We start from the raw sequence: 7,514 nt of genomic DNA, 5'->3' as shown, positions 1-7,514 counted from the left end.
GAAAAAGATTTACCAGATGGCAAATATGACCCCAAAGAAGTTGGGCAATTATCTCAATACACAACAAAACAGAATTTAAGGTTTAAAAAAAGTGCTTTGATAAGGGACAAAAAAAAAAAGATTTTTATATAATTAAAAAGAAACAATAGAGCGGGGCGCCTGGGTGGCACAGCGGTTAAGCGTCTGCCTTCGGCTCAGGGCGTGATCCCGGCATTATGGGATCGAGCCCCACATCAGGCTCCTCTGCTATGAGCCTGCTTCTTCCTCTCCCACTCCCCTTGCTTGTGTTCCCTCTCTCGCTGGCTGTCTCTATCTCTGTCAAATAAATAAATAAAATCTTTAAAAAAAAAAAAAAAGAAACAATAGAGCAAGAAGGAATAGGAATCATAACTGTATATGTAATCAATAATACAGCCTCATAATTTATAAAGCAATAACTGAAAGAACTACAGGCAGAAGTTGATTATTTTAATTGCAGTTGGTGATTTTAACAAACCCATATCGAAAACTGGCATATAGAAAAATAAGCAAAGATTTAAAGAGCAGAACAATAAAATTATTTAAGCTTGTTTATTAATCAAGCCTCAACAAATTGGAAAATGAAGAATCCTTCAAGTTTACAAATGACTAAAGCAACAAGACAACTGGCTGGAATGCGTGATTCTGGATCGCAGGGCAGAAGGATAAAAGGAGTGGAGAGACCATGAGGATCTTTATTGAGAAAATTACTGAAATTTGACTACATACTGTGGATGAGATAATAATATTTAATAGTATTTTATCAAAGTTTAATTTTATCACTCTCCTGTATTTATTTTAAAAGAATGTTCTTGCTAAAAGCAAGAAATGCGCTGAAATACTCAACAGGAAAAGGGGTATGATGTGTGCAACTTACTCTGAAATGCTTAGAAAAAAACATTAGAGAGAGAAACAGAGAAAAAGAAAGCAAACATAGCAAAATGTTAAAAAACTATTGAATCTAGACAAAGCGTCAAAGGAATTTTTTGTACAATTCTTATGTTTCTGGAAACCTGAAATTATTGCAAAATTAAAAGTTTTAATTTTTCATAAATAACATTTGAGTTAAAATCAGAATTATAAAGAATGTAAAGAAAAATTAGAACTGACCAGAAATTAAACCCTACATATCAAAATTTGTTAGATATGACTAAAGCAGAACTTAGAGGAAAATTTTTTACCTTTAAATACACTTTTCAGGAAACAAAAAAAACTACATAAATAAAATGAGCTAAGCATTCAACTCAAAAGTTAGGTGAAGGGGAACAGAACAAACCCAAAGAAAGGAGGAAGGAAATAATAAAGAATAGAGATAACAAAATGGAGAGCAAAAGGCAAATTAATGGAAACAAAAGCTGGCCTTCGAAAAGATACATTTATATGTTGTTCCAGAAAAGAGAATGAAGAACAAAAGCTGCCCAACTCATTGTATAAAGGAATTTTTATTACAAAAATAAATAAGGAAATACAAGAAAAGCAAGTTTTATGTCCATGCTTTATAAAAGTAAACACACCACCCTAAGTAAAATATTAACTAAATAAAACCAACGGTAAATGTAACTATAGGATAATCAAATAGGGTTTATCACAGGCATGCAAAGATGTTTCACATCAAAAAAATCTCTCAATATAATCCCCCATATTAGGATATTAAGAGGGAAATATATATATAAAATGAAACAAATCAATGACGAAAAATGATTTTTTAAAATTTCAACATGTTTCTGATTTTTTATAAAATAAATTATTAGAAAACTAGGAATAAAATGAATTATTTAATTTAATTTTGTAAAGCTTGTCCTCCTACCACAAGGACTTCCGTGAAGATGGAATAGACCTACTTTTCCCTATTTCTCCCACTAAGTACAACTAAAAGCCCTGGACATTATATATAAAACAAACGTAAGAAAACTCCGAAGGGTAGAGAGAGGGAGGCAGACCATGTGGGACACCAGGACCTGAGGAAAGACACAATGATGCATTCCCTGGGCTTTCTTTTTGCCTGATAGATCCCAAACTCGGAGCCGAAGAAACAGAACACCTGGAAAGGCCAACTGACACAAAGTAACAAACGAAAAGCCCCCAAAACCTGATATCACTATCCTGAAGTCCGGGACAGAGGCAGCCGATCAAGAACAAAAACTTTCAGAAAATCAACTGCGCTGTTCCAGGCAAACACTGTAGAAACAGCTGTGGCCCCTTTCCTACTCACACCAGAAAGACAGCGTGGGATGCCTAGACTTCCACCCCTCCATCCCCCTACCCCCGAGACCGTAACATGACACCACGACATCATCCTGCAGTGTGTCCAAAAAGATCAACTACCACACCAAGAGTTCATATCTGCAGACCAGGAATGAGGGCCTCTCTCCAGTACGTTAGTGGAATGGGATTTGGGAGGAGAACTCTCACCCCTGCCCAACAATAATGGTAATGACTAAAGAAGTTCTCTAAATAGAGTGAAATTTGTAAAAGAGGAACCTTGGAACTTTGAGAAAGAAGAACAAGATAAGCAAAAAATATGAGTAAATACAATAATTTTTTCTTCTCCTCTTGTTTTGTAAATTACATTAGGTGGCTGAAGCAAAAATTACAGCGCTGCCTGACATGGTTCTAAATGTGTGCAGAGGAAATATTTAAGACAATTATACTACCTATGAGGGAGGGGAAAGAGACATAAAGAGAGGTGAGGTTTCTATACTCCACTCAATCTGGGAAATGATGACACGAGTAGACTATGACAATTTATGTATAATAATACCTAGAGCAGCCACTAAACAATGCTATACAAAGAGGTACACTCAAAACCACTATAGATAAATAAGAATGGAATTACAAAAATGTTCAAATAAGCCACAGAAGAGCAGAAAAAAGTAAACAGAGAAATGAGAAACAGTGAAAACAAAGAGACAACAAAAAATTAAATGGCAGAATTAAGCCCTAGCATATTGCTATGAATTGAATTGTGTCTCTAAAGTCATACATTGAAACCCTAACCCCCCAATGTATTTGGAGATAGGGCCTTTGCAGAAATAATTCGGGTAAAAGAGGTTATAAGGGTAAGGCCCTGATCTGATAGAATTGGTGCCCTTATAAGAAGAAACACCAGACAGCTTGTCTTTGTTCTCTCTCCCACCCTCCCTCCTCCATAGGAAATACAACCGGAAGACAGCCATATGCAAACCAGGAAGAGAACTCTCACCAATCACGCTTGCACTCCAATCTCAGACTTCCAGACTCCAGAAATATAAGAAAATAAATTTCTGTTGTTTAAGCCACCCAGTCTAGAGTATTTTGTTATGGCAGCCCAAGTAAATGAATATACATATCAATAATTATACTAAATGCAAATGGTTTAAATTCATCAATTAAAGGCAAAAATCGGTAGAGTGGATTTTTTAAACATGAACCAAAGATACGATATCTACAAAAAAAATTCAGTTCAATTCAAATATATGCAGATTAAAAGTAAAAGGATGGGAAAAAATATTATTCAATCATTAATCAGAGGGAAACTTGACTGAATATACGACTATCAGATAAAATAAACTTCAGAGTAAAGAAAATTATCAGAGACAGATTGGGACATTTTATAACGATAAAAGGGTCAACCTACCAAGAAGAAATAAAAGTCCTAAATGCACATGAATAAAAAAACTGTGAAAGCTGCAAAATACTGAAAGCAAAAACATAAAATCCACAATTATAGGGGCGTCTGGGTGGCACAGTCCGTTAAGCATCCGACTCTTTATTTCAGCTCAGATCATGACCTCAGGGTGGTGAGATTGAGCCTGGTGTCTGACTCTGTACTGAGCGTGGAGTCTGCTTAAGATTCTCTCCCTTCCTCGCCCTTTGCCCCTCCTCCACCGCTCATGTACAGGTGCACGCTCTCGCTCTCTCTCTCTCAAAAAAAAAAAAAAAACCAACTTTTAGAAAATCAACTACTCTGTTCCAGGCAAACACCATAGAAACAACTGTGGCCCCATTCCTACTCACACCGGAACGACAGCGTGGGATGCCTAGACTTCCACCCCCCGAGACTGTAACACGGCACCACAGGTTGGAGACTTCAACATAACTCTCTCCATGAGTAATTGGACAATTAAACAGAGGATCAGCAAGGATGAAGAACTCAGCAGTACTATCAACCAATAGGGTATAACTCACATTTATAAAACACTCCACCTAACAACAGCTGAAGGAATATATATCAAGATGGATCTATCTGGGGCCATAAAACAAATGTCAATAAAGTTAAAAGAATTGAAATCATACAGAGTATGTGCTCTGACCACAATAAAATTAAACTAGAAATCAGTAACAGAAAGATGACAGAAAAATCTCCAAACACTTGAAAAATAAGCAATCACTTAAAAATAATCCCTGGGTCAAACAGTAAGTCTCATGGGAAATAAAAGATACATTGAATTGAATAAAAATTAAAATACAATATATCAAAACCTATGGAACATAGTTAAAGTAGTGCTGAGAGGGGAATTTATAGCTTGAAAAGCACACTTTTAAAAAAGGAAAAATCTCAGGGGCGCCTGGGTGGCACAGCGGTTAAGCGTCTGCCTTCCGCTCAGGGCGTGGTCCCGGCGTTGTGGGATCGAGCCCCACGTCAGGCTCCTCCGCTGTGAGCCTGCTTCTTCCTCTCCCACTCCCCCTGCTTGTGTTCCCTCTCTCTCTGGCTGTCTCTATCTCTGTCGAATAAATAAATGGATAAAATCTTAAAAAAAAAAAAAGGAAAAATCTCAAATCAATAATCTAAAGTTCATACCTCAAGAACCTAGAAAAAGATCAAACCCAAAGCAAGCTGAAGAAAGGAAATAATAAAGATAAAAGCACAATTCAATGAAATTGAAAACAGAAAAGCAATAAGGAAAATCGGTGAAACAACAGATTCTTTGAAAAGATCAACAAATTGATGAAACTCTAGCAAGACTGACAAAGAAGACAGCAATCGCCAATATCAGTGCTGAAGCAGGGAATATCAGTACAGACTCTGCAGACATCAAAAAGATAATAAAGGAATACTACAAACAACTCTATAAACATAAATTTGAGAATTTAAACACAATGGACCAGTTCCTCAAAAAAGACGAACTATTACAACTCACCCAATATGAAACAGGTCATTTAAATAGCCCTATAGAACTATTAAGGTGTTAAATTTGGAATTTGAAATTTAAATTCCCAAAAAGGAAACTCTCGGCCCAGATGGTTTCACTGGAGAATTCTATGAAACATTTAAAGAAGAATTAACACAAATTTTACACAATCTCTTGCAGAAGAGGAGGAAACACTTCCCAATTCATTTTATGAAGCTAATATTACTCTAATACCAAAACCAAATGAAAAAGAAAACTACACACCTATATCCTGCATCAATATAAGCACAAAGATCCTTAAAAAATTATTAGCAAATATGATCCAGCAATATATTAAAAAAACAGTAAACACTACAACCATTGAGGTTTTTCCAGGGATGTGAAGCTGGTTCAATTTTCAAAAATCAATCAGTGTATTTTACCATATTATTAGACTAACAAAGAAAAATGATCAAATCAACACAATTATATCAACCAATGCAGGAAAAGCATTTGATTAAATTTAATACCCATTCATAACAAAAACTCAGGAAAAAATGGGAATAAAGGGAACATTCTCAACTTGTTTTTAAAAAAGAGATAAAAGAAAAAAGAAAAAGGTCTAGAGCTAACACTGTACTTAATGGTGAAAGACTGAAAGCTTTTCCTCTAAGACCAGGGACAAGGTAAGATACCCACTCTCACCACTCCTACTCAACATGGTGTTAGAAGCTCTAGCCAGGGGGCGCCTGGGTGGCACAGCGGTTAAGCCTCTGCCTTCGGCTCAGGGCGTGATCCCGGCGTTATGGGATCGGGCCCCACATCAGGCTCCTCCTCTATGAGCCTGCTTCTTCCTCTCCCACTCCCCCTGCTTGTGTTCCCTCTCTTGCTGGCTGTCTCTCTCTCTCTCTCTGTCAAATAAAAAAATAAAATAAAAAAAAAAAAAAAAAAGAAGTTCTAGCCGGTAAATAATGCAAGAAAAGAAAAGAAAAGGTAAACAGAGTGGAGAAGGAGAGCCGGAAGCAGCAGCGGCTCAACCTAAGATGGATTATGGACTTAAATGTAAAAGATAGTTTTTTTAAAATAGGGGAGGCCTTCAGGATGTAGCGAGGCAAGAAATTCTTAGAGTCGACAACAAAAGCATGTTTCATAAAAGGAAATATTAATAAATTAGACCTCATCAAAATTAGAAATATTTGCTCTGTGAAAAACCTGTGAAAAGGATGAAAAGACGAGATACATGATGGAAGGAAATATTTGCAAACCATGTGTCCAAAAGAGAACCAGTATCTGGAATATACAACAAATGCTGAAAACTCAGCAGGAAAAAGCAAACACTCTAATTAGAAAATAGAAGAAATGAAGAGACATTTCACAGAGCAGGGTATACAGATGGCAAGTAAGCACATGAAACGGTGTTAGCCTTTAGGGAAATGCAAATTAGAACAGCAATGAGGTAGGGACTCCTGAGTGGCTCAGTCAGTTAAGCGTCTGCCTTTGGCTCAGGTCATGATCCCGGGGTCCTGGGATCAAGCCCATGTCGGGCTCCTTGGTCAGCAGGGAGTCTGCTTCTCCCTCTGCCTGCTCTGCCTGCCCTGCCTGCCATTTCCCCTGCTTGTGCTTTCTCTCTCTCTCACTCTCTCTCTGACAAATGAATAAATAAATCGTAAAAAAAAAAATGAAGGAAAGAAAGAAAGAACAATGAGAAATCACCATCCGCCTATTAAAATGGCTAAAATGAAAAACAGTGGCAATACCAAATGCTGGTGGGGATGTGGAAACACTGGATCGCTCATACATTGCTGGCACAGCCACTTGGGAAAACAGTTTGGTTGTTTCTTTAAAACTAAACATGGAACTACTTCACGATTCAGCAATTACACTACTTACCGGGCATTTCTCTTCCAGAAATGAAGACCTATGTCCACACCAAAACCTATACGTAAATGTTTAGAGCAGATTGATTCAGATTACCTAAATACTGGAAACAATCCAAATATCCTTCAACCAGCTGTGCTACAGCCGTACCATGGAATACAGCTCAGGAACAAGATACTGCATGTATGTAACAACCTTGTGCAATCTACAGAGAAATATGCTGAGGGAAAAAGCCAGTTCCAAAAAGTTATATACCGCATAAAACATTTTTGTAATGACAAAATACAGAAATAAAGAACAGATTAGCAACTGCCAAATGTTAAGGAGGATGTGGGGCAATAGGGAAGTGGGTGTGGCTATAAAAGCACAATATGAGGGATCCTTGTGATGACAGAAATGTTCTATATTTTAACTGTATCGGCGTATTCTGGTTGTGACAGCGTACCATAGCTTCGCAAGGTGTCATCACTATGGGAAACAGGGTAAAAGGTACATGGGATCTGTTTATACTATTTTTTACTACTGCAT

The sequence above is a fragment of the Ursus maritimus genome, unplaced genomic scaffold (genome assembly GCF_017311325.1).
Source record: "Ursus maritimus isolate PB19 unplaced genomic scaffold, ASM1731132v1 scaffold_30, whole genome shotgun sequence".
NCBI lineage: Eukaryota > Metazoa > Chordata > Mammalia > Carnivora > Ursidae > Ursus > Ursus maritimus.
This window is presented reverse-complemented; position numbering follows the sequence as displayed.